General features: G+C 41.3%; 1 long non-coding RNA gene across 1 annotated transcript; it reads left to right on the top strand.

The window, feature by feature from the left end:
* The first annotated feature begins 17626 nt into the window (after positions 1 to 17626).
* LOC115405781 (uncharacterized) lies at positions 17627 to 19685 on the top strand. The gene is made up of 6 exons (XR_003933461.1): positions 17627 to 17829; positions 18846 to 18950; positions 19069 to 19101; positions 19207 to 19239; positions 19382 to 19414; positions 19498 to 19685. It is a non-coding gene; the product is annotated as an uncharacterized LOC115405781 (long non-coding RNA).
* Positions 19686 to 20042: the final 357 nt, after the last annotated feature.

Below are 20042 nucleotides of genomic sequence, written 5' to 3'. Positions count from 1 at the left end.
AATTCAGGGACAGGTAGACGTCCAGCTGTGTTCCATTCTCAGCTGCTCATAACACCACATCACACTGGAAACATCTGGAACCTCGTAACATTAATAATTTTCTATAGTATTCCAGTCATCGGATTTTCCCTAAAGCCCACAGAGAAGACATTTACATTGCCAGCAGAGTTCTGTCGGATTTGGACGTCTGTTGCTGTGAAAGTTAGGATACATAGATATGTTTTGTACCCTAATCTTGATAAATGTACTAGCATTTCAAGAAAATTGACCCCATTTAATGAGAAATAAAATAATAATAATGTTTGCACCACCTGAGCCCACAGTAAACTGTCATAAATTTAATCCAGTACAATAAAAAGCTGTGATTAAATGCCCCCCAAGTAGATAATTATCGTCCATTTATCGTTATCGAGGTGAACTGCTTAATATTATCGTGATATTGATTTCGCCCAGCTCTAGTAAGTGATTTAAACCATAATGCATAAGAGCACAATGTGAATAATTTCAGTTAATTTTCTTGTGCTCTTTTGCATTATGGTTATGCAAGTTTTTTTTCTCTTTTAGATCAAAACTGAATTGAGGAACAGGCTGCAAGGGGAGCATCTTGCTGCATGCATGCACATCAGCATAAATGGACCTGACCCCCGATCCTTTCCGTACCGAAAGGCATTGGAGATCTTTTTTACTAAACCAAGAAAAATACACTGCTCTGACACAAACTGTCAGCTTTGCAACTAGCTTTGCAAGTGGCTTTAAATGGCTATTTTTCCTTCATTTTTTTTATTTCGCTTTTCTTTTTGGTTCTGTTTATGTCAAAGCAGGCTTAAGATGTATCTAGAATGAATAATACATGGTTCATAAACCAGTTTGACTAGGTTCCTGTGAATGCACTTATCAAAGACCGCAACGTCTTCCTACACCGCCCGGCCCACCACCACAAGTAAATTCTCAACCTAGGGGAAACACTGCAGTTCAAGTGTTCATCAAACCATAAGAAGTGAGCAAACTTTAAGACGAAGAAATGAAAGAAATGACTCAGATTTGACCGATGAGAGGAGTTAAAGTGTTGAATGAAGCTTCAAAAAGGAGAAAATTATCTTCATAAAGAGAAAACAGAAAAGTGTAAAATTACGAAAAAATGAATGACTTTAACCCTCCTATTATGCTCATTTTGTAGGAACAGCAATGATGTTCCTGGGTCAGTTTGACCCAGGTGCATGTTTATCTATCCAAAAGATGTCCAAAACCAAAGAAATCCTAAAAATCATTGTTAGTCTGTCATTATTAACTCAATTACTAGCTATTCTATCAATATTTAGTGCAATGGTGTTCTTTGCCTCTCACAGGTTCAGTTAGGATAATTCACTCATTTTTTTCTGAAAAAAAACATATTCAAACATTTTTTTATTTGTTTCACCACTTCACTGCTTTCCAAAGACCAACAAATAAAGCAATAATTTTAGATGACATTGAAACATAACATTTGAATTTTTCCCTGATTCTTCTCTGGGGCTCCTTCAATTGGATTTCCAGTGTAAACCTGCATGTTCAATGGTGTTTGCATCACATGCTGCCCAGTTTTTTATCCCATATTTAGCTGTTTTGGAAGACATGTACTGCCTAAATGGGCAGTGACCTCTGAATGCCTCCAGCCTTTCCTCCGCTGTGACATGAGGGTCTGGGTTATAGAGTAGTGGAGGTGGTTCGACCCACCTGTCCCACACTGTCCTCAGAGCTCCCAGGTTGTCTCTCCTGTCGACCAGCCCTTGTCTTTGAATTATCAAATCGGATTACTCTGGAGAAAATGTGAAAAGTCTCCAGAGACGTTGTGGCTCAAAACCTGGCCCTGCCTGTCTCTGCATCCCACAGACCGGCTGTCGATTCATCCTTCGACCTGTAGACCCCAGGCAGGATGAGGAGCCCCAGATACACTCCTGAATGTGTTTTGTCCAACTCCTTCCACTTCTCCCCAAAAACACACCTCAGCCTTTAAAACGGTGATTCCGTCGACCTGCTGGTGGATTCGCGGACTTCTGGGAGCAGCTCTAGTTTCTGTCAGGCTCGATCTGTTTCTGTTTTTCCTTTCAGGAACACCTAAACGGCACTTTCCTATCGGCATGTCCTAGCATCCAGTCGACAGCCCCGCCTCGACTTTTTTACCTTTTGCTGCAGCATTGAACACTACGGAGGACAGCAGTCAGACGTTTGGGTGATGTTAGTCGCTCCAGTGCAGCTTCGATTCTCCTCTTCAGAAAACAGACGGCGTGCCGAGTCGTTCACACTGCTTCTAGTTTCTTTTCAAGCTGGTGGCATTACAGGGTATATTTCAGTGTGTGATGCTGTGTGTACATATAGCTGAACCTATCAGACGCGCTGTATATACAGTATGTTCAGTGTTCAGGTGTGTGACTGCTGCTGTGTCGCCTGACGGTGTGTTCAGGTGTGTGACTGTGTGTTTCACCAGCAGCTGTTAACATTTCACAGGAGTTTGGAGACTCGCGCTCAGTTTGATCAGAGCCTCTCTGCTTCAACGCCCTCCAGCTTCCTCTTCCAAAATGTTCATGTTGCTCTTCAACATTTCAGCGTCATATCTCTGCTTGCTTCCGCCGGATGCCGCCAAAACAATCAGCGCAGAGTGTTGCAGCAGGACAGGCTGGTTTCTTTTGATGAAGTCTTGTTCATGTCATAAGGTGTAGACGATTTAAATTTTGATAATGCTGGATTAGAATGCACCAGTAAATAAAGTGCCCTTACCGAGTCGTCCTTCTTCAAGCTTTGAAAAAGTTATGAGTGACAAAACATTTCGGTGTATTTAGTTAGTTGGTTGACACTTTATTTCAAACACATAAAAATTAAACTCAACAATAGTTGAATCAAAGAAGAGAGAAAGAAAAAAAATACAGAAAGAAAAATCAAAATATGTAGCAGTCTCTTTTACATGTACATTTACGTACATATTGCTGAACTGCAGACTATCTTTCAGAGAAAATCTAAATCTGCAGCTCCAGATGGAAAGTAAAATTAATAAATAAAAACCCTTTCACTGCCAGCAGTGCAGGTTTATCTGAACATTTGACACGAGGAAAGAATTGAAAACTGCAATTAAAGTGCTAAACAGCAAAAAATGGCACTGAAAACAGTTAAAGTGTCTAAATGTGTAAACTGTATGGACTTGGACAACTTTAAAAGCTGTGTTTAGTTCATTCTGGAAGCTAAGCAAGTCATGAAAGTTGCAAAAAAGTGTTTCAGTGCTTTTATGGCTCAATCTACCAACTACAGCATCCAGGACCACGTCTGCTCTCAGGACTATTGAGAAACTACTATCATCAGATATGTTGAACTATAGTCCATGATTTAAATAATAGCAATTTTTCATTAAAAAAAACAAACAAACACCCAAACCAAGTGCACCATTGTTGCCTGCTTGAAAGGAGTAAATACGTGGCTTCAGCAGTGTGGTGAAGGTGGGGTCTTGTCTAAGATGACGCAACTCCTCATTTCCTGTTTGTTTACAGACGAGGAAGACGTTTGAGCAGGGAGTGGAAAGCAGGAGAGCTGAGTTATCTGTCTGATTTCATCATGGCGCCTAAACAAACCATTTCAGAGGTTTTGCTGCTTGATAAACAGCCTTCAGGTCACACCGGGTTGAGCTGTGCTGCTTATCATGCAGACAGTAAACACTTTCCGGTCTATCGTGGCCTTTACTTCTGCATGTGACGATCGTGCAGTAACGACACAAACAAAATATTTATGGTCCTGCTTGAAATTGACAGTGAGGAGTTGCTGCTGAATCTGTGTGTTTTAGCAGAGAAAAGCTGTGAAACTGGAAAAATGAAACAACAACAAACCGCTTCAGTTTAACATGCAGTGATCTGAGAGGAGTAAGAAGACTATTTTTACACTTGTGTGTGAAATGCTTCATCGTTTACACATATTTCCCTCTGTATTCTTTGGGGTCAGCTCCTTGACAGCAAAAGATACAACCCAAAGGTATGTTGAGTAATTCATTCAGCATGATTTATTTCTATCTTTATATTTTTATATCGTTGTGAATAATGGTGCAACAACCTGGCAAGTAACTCTTAGATTTAAACAAAAGAATGATAACAATAATAAACTGTGGTATCATCAATTCATGTGGCTCCAGTCCTGATGTTGCTGCTACAGGTGTGTTGCCTGTGGCCTGCAGGCTAAACAGCATCACTGACACCCACTTCAGGATGTGGTTCCACCTCAGGCGCTGCTTCTCAGACTCAGAACATCCTTCAGCTCCCATCTGTAACATTTGGGAGAACTGAGTTCATGCTTGAAATGGTTTTCTTGGTGAGAAACGGAGGATCCAGACGGCAGCACACAGAGACCAGGTCAACAGTGCAAGAAGCTAATGTGTAGGGAGAACATTGTGGTTTGGTCCAGAGTGGAGGAAGGACATAGAAACTGTTGATAGTGGACCAAAACTATCAAAGCAGTGTCCCAGTGAAAAAATAAGGGGCATTAACGTGGTCCAGCACCAGATCCATCTGCTGCAGAGTCATCTGAAACCCTCTGGAGGTCTTCTGGTCCCCCTGTCAGTGCTGACTTTGGCTCAGGAGAGGACTCGAGATGCCAGACACCGCTGCAGGTGGCACAAAAACTCAGATTTTTTCAAAATGACAAAAGACAAAACATCCCAAAACACCTCAAACAAAATCCACGAGAACGCAGGGGGAAACGCGATGAGACACTGGAATCCAGAATCACAGCCTGAGTCACTGAAGCACTATACACACCAGAACACAGAAGGGCCAAAAGCCAGAACACGAAGACCATCACACACTCAGGAAAAGGTGAAGCCAAACAGCCTGAAACCAGAGAAACAGTCAGAACCAAGAAACCAAACATGAACCGTGACAGAGGCCCAGCTGAGCCGTCAGAAGGTTGAGTCCTCTGTTCCGAATCCCAGCAGAGAGGAGGGCTGAAGCGGGTCCAGATGAGGCTCAATCGAGGGCCGGAGCGGCACAAAGTCTTCATGTTGTGGGAAGTTACTACATTTCAAGCGACCTCCTATAGCTCAGCGAGGCCTCGACTCAAATCCCTCCCAGATGCATGGATTGGCTGCCGTACACGGCGACTGTTACCACTGGTCGGGGAATGTATGTTAGAATGAAAGGGTGAATTTGACTAACAATGTAAAGGCCCATGGAGGAGGACTGTTCAGTCAGTGGGTCGGTCTGAAATCCATTCCTGAAACCACACTGTTTTACTCAGTTTAGCACTCAACATTTCCGAGTTCACCCCGCAACGTCACCCATGTTAAATCCCAACCAGTCCTTATTTTTTTGATTACATTGGAAAATAACATTGTGATACAATCTGAATCCGATTTCAGTTTGGTGGGCGTGTGTTGGTTATCTCAATCCTCACTTTCCTGCTCCCTGTCCTCAGAGATTAGTGAGCAGGAACGTTTAAAGAACAGAAGGTTTCACTGCTGCATCATTCTGCGGCGCTCACCATGGACAGAAAGCTGCTGCTGCTCCTGCTGGCTCTGCAGGTCTTCCTGCTCACCTCGGCCTCCACTGTTCCACAGGCTGCCCTCCGGGCTCCACAGGGTCCGCAGCAGCAGCAGAGCCATGGGCAGGTAAGACCACGCTTTACCTTCTTCAGTCCTCAAAAGGGTTTCACAGCGATGACTTCCTGGTTGAAATTTGTCTGCTAATAATGTAAATTCATCAAAATGCAAATTATTAAGGGATGATTAAGGCAACATCTAGATGGGAAAAGTATAAAAGATTTTTTTTAAATAGCTAATAAGGGGTCTTTTCATTCTTTGAAAGGTCTTGTCTACTTTTGTGGTAAATTTTTGGCTCTTGTGGTGCCAAAGTGAGGCCCTGTGGCGTCCGGCTGAATCATGCTGTAAAGGAAAAAAAAACATGACAAAGCTGTTAAAGTTTCACCCCAGAAAACCAGCAGAATGTAGGGGAATAAATGATGGAACTGAAAAAATCACATTTTCATCCTGATTTGTTCCCCTGCAGGTGGATAACCAAAGAAAGAAAAGGCAATTCCAGCCTGAACGACGACAGTTTCATTGTGGTTGGAGAATTGGTGGCTGTTCAATACTGGGGGTAATAACAAGTCAAATAATTGAAATAATTTCATTAAAAACACTTGCTATCACTGAGATCAGTCCATGACTTGATTTGGACCTGACACATTTGTTGATTGTCTCTGACAGGCTGCAGGAATGCCTGGAGAACGCCCAAAGGTACCACGGCAGGAGATGTCATTTGTGTTGGAAGTGGCTGATTTGTTAAACAGAAATCCTGCAGGTTAAAAAAATGTGGATCTGAATGAACAAATCCTGCCGCTCTGATGCTCACTGTTTCTCTGTTTGCAGACTAAACCAACTCCAAAGACTCAGCTGGAAGGTTCAGACGCACAATGGAAATAAGCAAAACAAACAGAAAAAATTTATCTGATACATTTTCTGTCTCAGTGTTGAGTGAAAGCCTCCAGTGATCTGACCACTCCTGCTATCTGCAGTTAGCTTTATGATGTTTTTGTGAGGCTTATCAAATATTTCCCTCCATGTGTTTCACCGCAAACATCCAAATATCCACAATTAGTCCAGTTACATGCATCTTTGTTTTGAAACTATAAGCTTTAGTATTTATTTGTCACCATTCATGCAGAATTCACTGAAAAGCAAAAACACAGATGTTGAGATGTTGAAATATTTTGACATTTTAAAGTCAGAATAGAACACTTTAGTGTCTTTACATTCTTTTTTTTTTTTTTTTACGTTAAACATTTGAATGTCGGATTGTTTTGCATATCAAATACAGAAATATTACTGTTATTGAAATTATATAATAGTCACATATCAGTCCTGTGCTTGGAAAAAGTACTAAATAGAAACAAAGTCCAATTGTTTCTTGTATTTCCAGCTGCCTACAGTGGGGTTATGGCTTCTTCTCATCACTATTTTTTATTTGTACTCACCAAATAAAAATGTGTTGGAACAAAAACCCTGTAGTTTTGTACCAAGGTGAAAGATAACAGACATTTTCATGAACACATAATTGATTCAAGGCAGGTTTAATAAAGCAAAAATGATGAAAACTTTGAAAAAAGGGCAAAATGAACAAATCTTTAAATAAGAACACTGCAGCAGTCTGTCGGTACAGGAGAAGCAGGGTCACTGGTGGATGCAGAGACGCATTACAGCAGGTCTCACCTTCATGTCCCCAACGCTTAGCCTATTGTTTCTGAGCTCGAGGAGTGTATGGTGTTTATACAGAAAACCCAGCCAGGTATGACTGGCGGCTTGGCGTCTCTGAGAACTTCTAACTCCTGCTGCCACCAGTGTTTTCCAAGTCGGATCCCTACAGCTAGCTTCTTCATTATCCATAGACGAGTATATATTCTTCTGAAGTGAATGTAAGCTTTAAAAATCATCCCTAACAACAGATACAGAAGAGTCTATTAACACACACACTTCAATACTCATGAAAACTGATAATTAAAGTAGTTACCATGTTCCTTAGTGTCTCTGGATAACGAGTACAGTGGTGCCGTCCACGTCTGTCACTGGACTCTTAACCACGACCATCATGCTGCTCAGAGTGAAACTCTCTAGGATGGCGTCTGGAGTCATGAGCTGAAGGAGAGGCACAGCATGCACTCTGTGGAGAAACAGAAGATCTGTCAGGACTGGAGTCTAAACGCCGAGCAAGGCAACTGTGAATCTCATCCAGCTGCTGTTCTTCATGTTGTCTCAGCTCTTCAACAGCCTGTAGTCTGTCCAGAACGAATCTCTCCAGCGTGTTCGTGACACGGGAAGACGCAGATTTCTGTGCATCTTACACAAGTAATTTCCATCGACAACAATTCAGTTAGAAAAGCTTTGATCTGACAAGGCTAAGCATTTTAAGGCTTGAAAATCAGTTGAAAAATGAAATCCATCCAGCTTTTTCAGGTCTTTGATATGATCTATGTTGATCCATGTATGAGAATACTGATAGAAATCATTTTATTCCACAGTTTTCTTTGGATGTTAAGAGTGGTTGTTAAAAACACTGGAAAATAACAAGATAAAATCAGAATTCTATTTTAAATTGCACATGTGGGCGTGTTTTTAGTTAATCTTATCTCAGTGTTTCCTCTTTAGAGTTTCCTGCTCCCTGTCCTCAGAGATTAGTGAGCAGGAACGTATAAAGAATAGAAGGTTTCACTGCTGCATCATTCTGCGGCGCTCACCATGGACAGAAAGCTGCTGCTGCTCCTGCTGTGTCTGCAGGTCTTCCTGCTCACCTCGGCCTCCGCTGTTCCACAGGCTGCCCTCCGGGCTCCACAGGGTCCGCAGCAGCAGCAGAGCCATGGGCAGGTAAGACCACGCTTTAACTTGTGTTGTTTTTATGGTGCTATTTTGCAAACTGATTTTTGGACTGACCTAATGCACAATGTAACGCCTGAATTTTTGAAAGACAGCCGCCTGACTTTCAGAGGTCCTGTTGAATTCTTGCAGACTTTCAAACTGTGAATTCCAGGCTGACATTTGTCTGATAATATTTTGTAAATTCATCAGAATTCAAGCTATTAAAAGATGATTTAGCAACACAAGACACTCAGATTTGTGAACTAAAACAGATTTTTTTTTTTTTTTTTGTCTCTAGCGGTGCAATTTCAGAAACTAATGAGAAATGTGGCCCTGGCATCAGGCTGAAAGATGTTTGAAACAGAGAATCAAGCAGTAAAATAGAACATGAAGGCATAAAGGATGAAACTGAACAAACTGCATGCTTTCAGTTGTTTCCCCTGCAGGTGGAGAACCAGAGAAAGAGAACTCGCAGGCAATTCAATTGCGGTTGGAAACCTGGTTCATGCTCACTCTTGGTGAGTAACTTTCACTAAATGTCAAATAATAGGATTAAAATGGTGGAAAAACATTTGCTAAATATATAATGGAGATCAGCTCATGACTTGACTTGAATCTGATAAAGCACAGATTGAAATTTATTGTTTTTTTTTCGTCATTGACAGAGTATTACATTTCGTGGAGCAGAGCCATGGCAGGTACTGTACAGGAAATATAATTTATGTTCAAAGTGGCTGATATGTTAAATACACAGTAGGTCAATCTGCATGAATGAAGTCCTGCTGTTCTGATGCTCACTGTTTTTCTGTTTGCAGATTAATCCTACTCCAAACACTCAGCTGGTCACGTCTCCCACACAATCGAAATAAGCAACAACAACAACAAAAAAAAACTAACGACAAAGCCGACATGGACGAAGTTATTCTGAATCTATAACGTTAACAACATGTGATTTCTGCCATGTCTTTTTGTAAACATCTACAGTGCCGATATCTCAGTTATCTTAACATTTCAAATCACTTTTGTGCCTTCATAATGCTTTTTTTTTTTTTTGCACTTTATGAACAAAGTCTCTCTGAAACAGTGACTATGTGTTCTTGAGTACCACTGCCCCACAGTATATTGTATTTCTTTCACCAAAGCACATGACTGAAAGCATTAAAAACAAGTTTGAAAATGTGGCGTTCGTTTTATGTCCAGAGTTTTGCTCAAACTCGCTGCATGAATGTCAGGTTGTTTCGCATATTGAATGAAATCAATATGTTATCAATAATATCACATAATATCTTAGTCCATTATTTTTGAAAAAGGTATCAAGACAGAAATAAAGTCATGTTGTGTCTTGCATTTTTAATTGTCTTCAGTGTCTGATAAGACTATCAGATATTTGTTTTTCTTGTTTTTCGACCAGCAAAGTCGTTTCTAACATCATCATAGGAAATCTCCCTTCCAGCCTCATGGCTGATACTGATGACCGCCAATCCACTAAGTCTTTCTTGTGCCATGATGATCTCAAGTATGTCTTGATGAGTTTGAGTTTGTTTTGGAAAAACGTCTTTCTGCAGATGCCACTGTCACTGGGAGTGTACCGGCTATTCTCAGAGCCACCCAAAGGTTTGGGTACAATCCGGTTCACTCTTTTTGGTGGATGAAGGTGAGAAGATCCAAACTGGTCATGCTTGATGTAGGGAGGTTTGGAAGGCTTTTCATTTCTGCGGCTAAGTCATTCCGGTTCAGGTCAGTCTCCTCTGCATGGGTGAGGGTGTTCCCTGGCAGCTCACAGTGACTCATCATCCATGTCAGTGAAATTGAGGAGGACTCCACACTTGTCTCGGACCACCTTCCGTGATGTAAAGCGTTCCTCCAAAGACTGGATGGCGGTGTCAACAGCTGCATTCAAGAATGTTGTTTCCAATCTCTTTAAGGCATCTCCCACAGTTTCATCTGTTGCCTCAAAGCCAAATGGCCTTTTGGTGTTCCGAAGCCTCTTCTGCTTCAGCACTGGCCCCACATTCATATTCTCACACAACTGTTTTGCTGTGGACTGGGCTGCAGAGAGTCCAGTGTCTCTGCACTTCAGCAGCAATGCTTTGGTTTTTTCCATTAAATTGACAGCAACATCAAGCTGCGTGTCGGCTGACTGCAGGAGTTTACTGGTGACATTGATGATGGACCAAACATCAAACCAGACCACTGTGCAAATGTGACATCTGAAAGACCAGTGACTGGGCCTCAGTTCTGATCTCTGGGCTCATTTGCCTTGTCTCTGACCTCGGTCAAGGCATCTCTGACTCTGTCAGTTTGGTGTCTTGAAGGTTCAATGCTGTTTATTTTGCTCTCCCACCTGGTCTCACTCCATGACTTGAGCGTGTGGTTGACATGTTCCTTAAGAATGGCCCACCTCTGAGGAGCAGCAGAGAACAAGTTGTAAACAATGCCGAAGAAAGTGATGGCATCTACTGACTGCTTTGCAGAGTCTGCAGCCATTAGATTTAAGGTGTGTGCCCCGCATGGAACGTAAAGAGCACGGCGATTTTTTTCATTCCGCCTGGCCTGGACCCCTTTCTTTTTTCCCTTCATGTTTGAGCCATTATCATAACACTGGCCCCGACAATCTTGGAAATTGATGCCCAGCTCCTCCAGCTTCTTCAATATTAATGTGGATTAACCAAGTCCTGCGGTGTCCGGGGAAGGTAAGAAACCCAGGAAGTGCTCTTTCACCTCTGGTGGAGTTGTCAGGGTAACAATTCTGACAACAACAGACATGTGTCCCTGGTGTCTGATGTCTGGAGTGCATTCTAAAATGATTGCAAATTACTTTGATTGTTTAATTTGATTCACCATAGTGCCAAGTATTTTCCCACTAATGCAGCTGACGGTTTCATTCGGAATCGTTTTCCCCAAGGAAGTTGTATGATTTGCACCATTTACATGTTCTTTCATTACTGGATCGAACTTGGCAAGAAGCTCTACCTCTCTAAAAGCACTGCCATTGTGAGGACTGCTGACGGTGTCAACTGATCCTCTTAGAGGAAGGCTCCTTTCTGCGAGTGAATGAATAATGCTTATCAAGCGAGTAAGCACCTCTCTCCTTCGATTCTGCTCTGCTACCAAAAGCGCCATTTCTGTCTGGTGTTATTTCTAATTCTTTCCATGCAATCAAATGTTTTCCATGGTCTTGACTTGTTTCATTTTCATTACAGCACCAATGTTGACCCAGTCATTTTGTCCTTCTGTTAAGCTCCTCCAAACCACAGGAGGCGCTGTGCTCTGACAATTCAACACAAGCGCCACGTCGAGTTACAAGGTTGGTTTTTTTTTATTTTAGATTTTTTTATTTACAACAAACACAAAAACTACAACACTCACTTTTACACATCTTGTATAATACAAAACATTTCTCAGTAAACATGTCTTTTTGGGATCATTTGGCCCATTTCTCTCAACATACACTGGAAGAGTGGGTTCTTATCTTAAATACTTGTTCTCAAACAATATTCTGTCTTTTAAAGGTGCATTAAGGAGTTTGCACGCTTAATGCGAAACAGCGCCCCCTGCAGGCCTTGGGCGTAATGCAGCTTAGTGAAATGCTCGTGTCTGTGGCTCGCGTGCACAGAAGAGGGGGACTCCGTCTTCGCTCGTTTAGTAGCGCTCGAGTAAAATGTAAGTTTCTTCTACCTGGTGGAGTCTGTGTGGAGCTGTGGCAGTGCTAAAAGCCAGTCTGTTCTTACTTTCTGGAAGATCCTGCTCAGTTGTTGCTCACTAAGCATCTGGCGGAGTAATGGCGGACAAAACGAAACCTAACCAGCCGGAGCGCGCATTACGTCATTCCTTCCAAATTCTGCCCCAAAAAAAGCTGGTGCCGGACCTGCACTGTGACTTTCAAGTGACAATTTAGCGCTGTTAGAGGTTCTTGTAATGAATATGTCAGGGCACATTGTACACATCATTAAAAATGTGTAACATATTTATGGTGGAAAATAAGTATTTTTAAGGTTGTAAAACTCCTTAATGCACCTTTAAGCCTTTTTTGGATTTGTGAAAATGGATACAGTGAAATCAAACGCCAACAGCAAGGAGACAGGCTGTCATTCCACAGAATCAACACTACATGTCCTCAAATACACTCAGCATGCTGACATACCAAATGTCCCCAGTCAGAAGACATAGGAGAGAGACAGTGGTGGACCAGGACCCGGAAACGGAAGCTGATGGGAAAAACTGTGTGCTTTTCTAGTCACTGTTTATATGGCTAAATGCTTACTTGTGGAATCCATACATAAGGAACAATTTTTAGAACAGAATTCTGTCACCTTCTCTGTAGTAGGGACACTTGATTCAAGGATCCCTTGTCCACAACAACGACATTTTATCATGGCATCTGGAGAGGCTCCCAAGTGTGGATGTTCTGACAGGATGTGCAGGCCGGCATCTTCAACCACTGCAGCGTCGGCTTGTTGGTGGATCTGCTGCACAACATTCTGGTACTGTGACAGGCTGTGTTTTCATGGTCTCACCCCCACCTGAGAGTTTAAAACAATGAAACCTTTATAAACACATTAAAGATATCACTGGAAAGGACAAACAAGCTCTAATATATTATGCTCCCATGTAAGTTCCCCCACATATATTATTATTACCAATTTTATACTTATCTTGTATCATCCAAATATCCAGAGAAGAAATGTAATTAAAAATCGAGCATAATACATGAGCATGTGTGTAATACATTTGGCACTGTGGTTTCAATGTCAGTATTTCAAAAAAATATTTCAAATAATTTCACAAAACGGACACAAGTGAACTGATGTGATGTGACAGTGTTCATACCTGGTTGCCTCAGAACTGAATTTGTGCGATTCTGGGTTGCAGATTCTCTTCAGTAAAGGTAAGGAGGGGTTTTCTGGGAGGTCCTGGCTGCTGTCACTCTGCCGGCGCTGTGTTGCTCTGTTCTTCGCTGTGCTTTTTTCAATATGTGTTTTCATCTTTAGCATGTAAAGCTTTCCTTCTGCTTTTGTTGAAGGATGGCCCATTTGGTCTTCATTATGGATTGCTCTAATGCATGTTTTCATCCTCGTTTTCAAGCCTAGAAAAAATAACCACAACGTGAAGAGTGTCAGTAATCCATATAAGATACGGTATCAGTGTGGTAAAACAGGATGAGGAGTCACGGCTGTATCCGATGGTGCAAACACTGAATAATCCCCGTGAAGCCATGAGGCACTAACAATACACAGCAGAGAGATTCCTGCAAGATATTCAGCTCAGATCAGCTCATTTTTCTGATGTGTCGCTTTTAAAGGACGACTGTGATCTTACCAAACGTAGAAATACGTGTAAAAACGTGTAAACCTCAATTAAGACTCATAAAAAGAAATATGCTAATAAAAATATCAGGAAAGCTAAATATAGTGTAAGAAAATACACAGCTTGTTCAATAACAAACCGTGAAATGCAAACTGAATGTGTTCAGTGTTTTGCAATAAATAAATAAATAGATAATCAGCTGAATTCTAAAATACCGGGAGTTACTGCGGCTGCTGTCTTGCGCGTAATGCTGGCTGTTTTCCCTCCAACGTGGCGGCGGTCCTGCGGTTGCCGACTTCCGGTCACGTGACTGCAAATACTCTATATTGACGTTGGTTTTCCATGGTTAAAATTGTCTTGCACCTTCAAAGACATATATTTCAAGAGTAACTTCACCATTCCATCTTGTCAAATCGTTATTTAGCCTGTGAGTGCGATGAAGAGCAGGAAGTGAGTTTTTTCCAATCGTCCAATCAGCTTTCTCTGACGTCAGAGCGATTTGCATGACGGGAAACGTGATGAATCTGAAAGCGGCCGAAAGAGCCTGTGGCGGTGTGACCGGAGGCGGAGTGGGCAATGACGTATATAGTACCTCTATACGTAGTAATTCTATACGTCATTGGGAGTGGGTCTGTCGGACTGTGTGAGATCTGTCAGAGGCAGCCCAGCGGCTCGTCAGGACTCGGTCTGTGGAGTTTTTCACCCAACTTGTGATCCGGTCCCACCCTGAGTCACAGCGATCTCAGTTATATGCTATTTAAATTGCGCTCTGCCCATGTTCAAAAACGGTGGTGGTGAGAGGCCACACGCACAGTTGTTGACCGAGCTTGTTAAGACAGAAATGCTCGAGGACGGCGTAGCGTGGGGAGCGTTGGCGGGGGTCGGCGTGCATGTGGAGCCTGTCTATATGGGAAATTATCCTGTATGAGGCGTCTGACAGGCGACGTATGGGAAACTGTGTGGGGTGTCTCCCATCCGTGTTTTTTCATACTTTTTTCATCAAACTCGCAAATGTTCTCCTTTAAACTCTTCAACAGCTCCTCTCAGTGCTCCTCAGTGCACGTTTCAAATGACATGCACTCCAATGAACCACTTAAACCTTGAGGGTGAAAAAAAAATGGATGTAATGCCACTCTAATGGAAGAAAAATAAATACAGCAAAAGGTCATTTCATAGTCATAAATCATCATTTTCAATAGTTTATTAGCATAAGGAATCCCTTCAAATACACTTCTAACTCTGAACTGTTCTACTCAGCAGAAACACAATGAACAAGGTAATAACTGCACAAAAAAAATCACTTTTATTTAAAACAAAAAACAAGTTAAACATGAATAATAAAAATCTAAATAGAAAAAATAAAACACTCTGAAACAAAATAAATATGAATGTTATATATAATGAGGTAAAGCTATTTGTTTATAAGTAGGATCCACAAAATAAACATTGAAAAAGTGCAAACATCCAAATTAGGGCTGTCACTTTAATGCATTAATCAGATTAATTAATGACACTGCAAATTAACGCATTAAAAAATTAATTTATCTAAGATTAATTATAGCGCACTTAAGTGACAATTCAATGTGAACGGAATTCTCTTATTTAGAGACATGTTATACTTGTAGTATTCATCTTGAATTGCTGTATTGAGTTAGCTTTATTCATTGTGAATTTAGTTTGCTTCAGTGGACATTTGAGACTCAGCCTTACTTTATTTCAGAATATTTTTTATCTATATTTGTACTGCATTTTCTGAATAGTGCACCAGGTCGAATTGGTTTGCTGGGATGTACTTAAACCTTTTCTTCTTTTGAATTTCATTAATGAATCACACTGAAAGTGTTATTTGAGCTGCCTGATTGGGCTTAGAATTTATTTTGGACAAGACGTCCTGACTGAGCTTTCATTCATCAGCAAAACAAAATGTGGATTTCAAATCTTCTCTTCTGGATGTATTCATTTCATGAGTCACGAAACACAATTCTGTAACGTCCTACAAATGGAATTCTTCACTTGAGGACCTAAAGCAGATATGAGATTAAAATGTGATTAATTAGATTAATTAATTACAAATCATGTAATTAGTTGCATTTAAAAAATTATGGCATGACAGCACTACAAATGAAAAATTGAATTAAAATATTGTTTAGATCTGAAAAGAAAAAAAAAAGACAACTTTTAATCTGCATCTACTTTTTCTCACTTCTCTCTTATGATGTGACTGTCGTATATTTGTTTTTCTTGTTTTCATGCACCTGAAGAAGGCCGAAAGAGTCTGTCACGGTGTGACCGGAGCCGGAGCGAGCCGGAGCGGGTCTGTGTCGGACTCCGTGAGATCCATGTTGGGCCCCACACGCCCCCTGACAGCCGCGGTATCGTTCGCACACTGAAATTAACATTGTGTTTTATAGCTGAAAGTGGATTCAAACACTAGCTGTGCTCAAACGTAACAAAATTTGCAATATTTTTTTTCATTTCAAACCTTGATTTCCTTCAAAATTACAAAATATAGAATATTATCTTACTTATAAAACGCAAGGGGTTTTTTGAAGCTGGTGGGAAAATGAACGCTTCTCTTTGCAGGAGTGAACAGATGCGGTGTGATCGACTCTGTTTCAGGATGGAGAATAACGCACCGCTCTGCGGTGGCAGAGAATGACTAATGTCACCTGTCCAGACGTGTTTCTGAGACAATGTGACCGTTGAAGTTAATAACTCTCGATTCCGTGGCGTGTGGCGTGTGGCGTGCGGCGTGCAGGGCGTGCACACAGTGGAAATTTCTGGAGGAAATTCTGTGCTTTTCCTTCCAGAAACCAAATCCCAGTCACACATAAGTCGCTCTTGGCCAACACACTTTCCCAAGCGTCCAGCATGTGGCAACTGGTGCGCTTCATTCTGTGAACTGAGCCATTAAAATGCATAAAATAAGTTTTTCTTCATCCATTTAATTGTTCTGTAGCTTACATGCATTAGACCCCGTTTACACAATATGTTTTGAGTGAAAGTGGTGATTTAGCAGTTTTTGAGTGCTGCAACACACACCAGCTACTGAGAAGGACAACAAGAGGACGTTTTAGTGTTCAGCTGTGTGTCGGCCATGTTCCTGTATGTCTGACAGTTCTAAATTTGAAATTGTGGTGATCGTCATTTCAATCAGTCAAAATAAGATAATTGCCAAAAGACTGTTACTGTGGAAATACATTTATGTGTCAACATTTCAAGTGAAACTGAAATAGTTTTCGGTTTTCATTTCAGAAAAGTTTCAGATTGAGATGGCAACATTTGAAAAACGATGTCTGTTTACACAACTGAAAACTGTGCTGTTGTTGTCTAATAAAACAACGAGAAACAGTCCCCTGTAAACATTGAAGCGACTTCAAACTGTCTTTCTTTGTCATTTTGGTTCACTCAACATCATTTGTTTGTAAGAAATAAAAAGTATCTCCATTGATGGTGAAGGAAATGTGCACTGAATTTATTGTTACGAATGAATCCTCACACATGGGCAGAACTGTTTACCAGTAGCGTGCATGTGCAGGATCAGCGTTTAACAACAGTTGTGTTTTCCCCCATTCTCATGGGGATGGAGAGGGTACATTTTCAAGAAGTTCAGTTTTCAGTGATTTTGAGCACATCGATATCTTACATTTCCAAAGGGTGACGGTGGCCTCAAACCAGAACAGCAGGGGACTCGTTGAGGAACCTTGAGGAACTCCTGCAGATAAAGAACCATGGGTAGTTCCTGAGGCTTCGCGTTCCTCCTGCAGACAGTTGTGCCACAGACAAGGCGGGCAATCTCAGCCAGGTGGAACAGACCAGGAAGGTCTATTTGTTTCAACAAACATTTGGCAAGCGGGTGATTTTGCAACTTGGGAATTGACACTATGATGAAATCAGACCCTCAGTTTTAATCCTGCGTGTGTGTGCATGTGCGTTGTTTTTTCTCCCTGGGTGCTCCTTCCTCTACGCCCACAGAGCGCCGATCAGTCAGTGGAGAGAGCATAAAAAGCCGGTCTTCAGTGGTGTCAGGCTATCCGGTCGCCATGGACAGAAGAGTGCTGCTGCTCGCCGCGTTGCTGCAGGTTTTCCTGCTCGCCGTAACCTCACCCTCTGCAGAGGCTGTGGCTCTCAGGCAGGCTGCTGATCAGGACCTGGACCCAAGAGTGGTAAGACACAAACCGCAGCTCCTGAAGATGTCCTCAAGATGCTTCAGTTTCTGTTTCTTTTTTTTTGTGTGTGTGTGTGTGTGTGTGTGTACATGAAATGGAAAAAGGTGTTATTAAGTTCACAATGCAAATGTAAATGTTTTCATGTTAAACTGTTGTGTTTCACTAGCGGTTTGTTCCATTTCCCTCAGAGCTTTTCCTTTATTTGAAGTCCATGATGATTTTTAGAAACTCAGCATTTATCGCCTGGAGTGAAAACCGGTGTGTGAGTATCATAGTGGGATGCCACACAAATTTTAGTTGAACCATTACGATGAACATTTTTTAATTATGTATTATTTTGTGAAAGCTCCAGGGAGCCTGCAGAATCCTGCACCAAACCACTAAACAAACTTACACACTGAAGTTTTAGAGCAGAACATATGCTATAAATTAGTACCTGTTTGCACCTTTTGGTCTTAAAGGATTATAAATTCAAATTTAAAACAAAAACAAGCTGATATTATGTGAAAACAGTTCTTTTGTTCAGGGTATTTCACCGATTTGCAAATGGCTGTTTATAAGAGTATTTATTTCTGGGCCTGTTGAATATTCACTGATATTTTCAGTTGAAATTGCATCAGTTAATCATCGGGGGAAGATGCACTGAAATCTGAATGTTGTGAACAACATGCACAAAGCTGCAAATCCAGACAGACGCTGAAATGAGTGGGAGATTTCTCTCACTGCTTGCAGGAGAAGTGAGTTTTAACAGGATTAATGAGGTGAATTTCCTCCAGTTAACAGGAGTTTAGTGAAATAGTAAGCGATATGGTAACAGAGCAGTAAATGAAATTCAGTTTTTGGGCCATTATTAACCCTGCCCTGTGACACACCTGTCCAGACTTTACTTTGCTTTTTAGAAACACTCAACTATAACTGTCCAGAAACACACCAGGTAAACAAGAGAAAAAGCTGACCTCTGTGTTCCAAAAAAAATAAACCGCAGCATTTTCTCTTGATGTTTGAAAACCCAGACAGTCGACGTTCCTTCACCAGGGAGCAGACAAGCAGTCCAGCGGGTGACGCGACCACCAGGTCTCTGCGGTTTCAGGTTGGGGGGCTGCCATCTTTTTGGCAAAGTGAGTTTTAATTTTTAATTCTTCTACTTATAAATAAACAACATCTTGTCCGTCGTTTGAGGACAAGGTATGACACTGATGGTCATGCACTGAATTTCATTATTTTCTTTTGCAACAGGTTCAACCGAACCAAGGCACAGGAGTCATAGCGGTAAATATTCAGATTATTTTATTAAATAGTGTCAACATCTTGTCCACCAGGAATGATGTCATGCACCAAACTTCACTATTAATATATGTATATTTTTTGCAACAGATTGACTCTGTAAAAGACAAGAAAGTCCAAAAGGTAAGCATGCAGGTTATTTTATGGAGAAATAGTGTCGAGTGTGAGTCGGTGAGGTGTTTAAATTGTGTTGGAAGTGACTCAGTGACAATGTGCCGCAAAACTAGAGCTTGAAGAAACAGAACATGTGTTTCTCTGTTTCCAGAACCCACCGACAGAAATTCAACAGTGAGCACAGGTAAATGCTTCTCATGCAGCTCGAGATAGTGAATCAGCACAGTGAGTGTTCCTGTGTATTCAGTGTGTTTCCTCCTGTGACAGCCGTCAGAGAACAGCTGGAGGAAGAGGACCAGCGGAGGGCCACAACTGTCATCTGAAGCTTTCCTGCTTGTTTTACAGAAAAACTCCCCAAACATTGATGGCTGCATGTCAGATAATTATGTTATTTGGTCACTTTTGTAATAATTTGTCTACATTTTGCAATTAAAATCATAATTTATTGTGCAGAAGAAAAAGTTGTCAAAAATTCATTTGTATACATTTTCATTCATGAGAAATGAAGAAAATCTGAACATCAGTGCAGCCCACGCAGCAAAAAACTGCCCTTAAATCAACATTTATACTCTTTTTACTATAATCGTGGTCAGTTTTTAAAAATCGAGGTTTAACTGAGGTGTTCTAAACCAATTTCTATCATAGACTCTCTCCATCTCTCTCTCTGAGACACACACACACACACACACACGCACACACACACACACACACACACACACACACACACATGCACAAATCTCTTGATGTATCTGATGATTAGCAAACAAACCCAAAGTACAAAAAAACAAGGTCTAAGAAACAGAGGAAAAGGT

This window comes from Salarias fasciatus, chromosome 18, assembly GCF_902148845.1.
Source record: "Salarias fasciatus chromosome 18, fSalaFa1.1, whole genome shotgun sequence".
Taxonomy (NCBI): domain Eukaryota; kingdom Metazoa; phylum Chordata; class Actinopteri; order Blenniiformes; family Blenniidae; genus Salarias; species Salarias fasciatus.
This window is presented reverse-complemented; position numbering and strand designations above follow the sequence as displayed.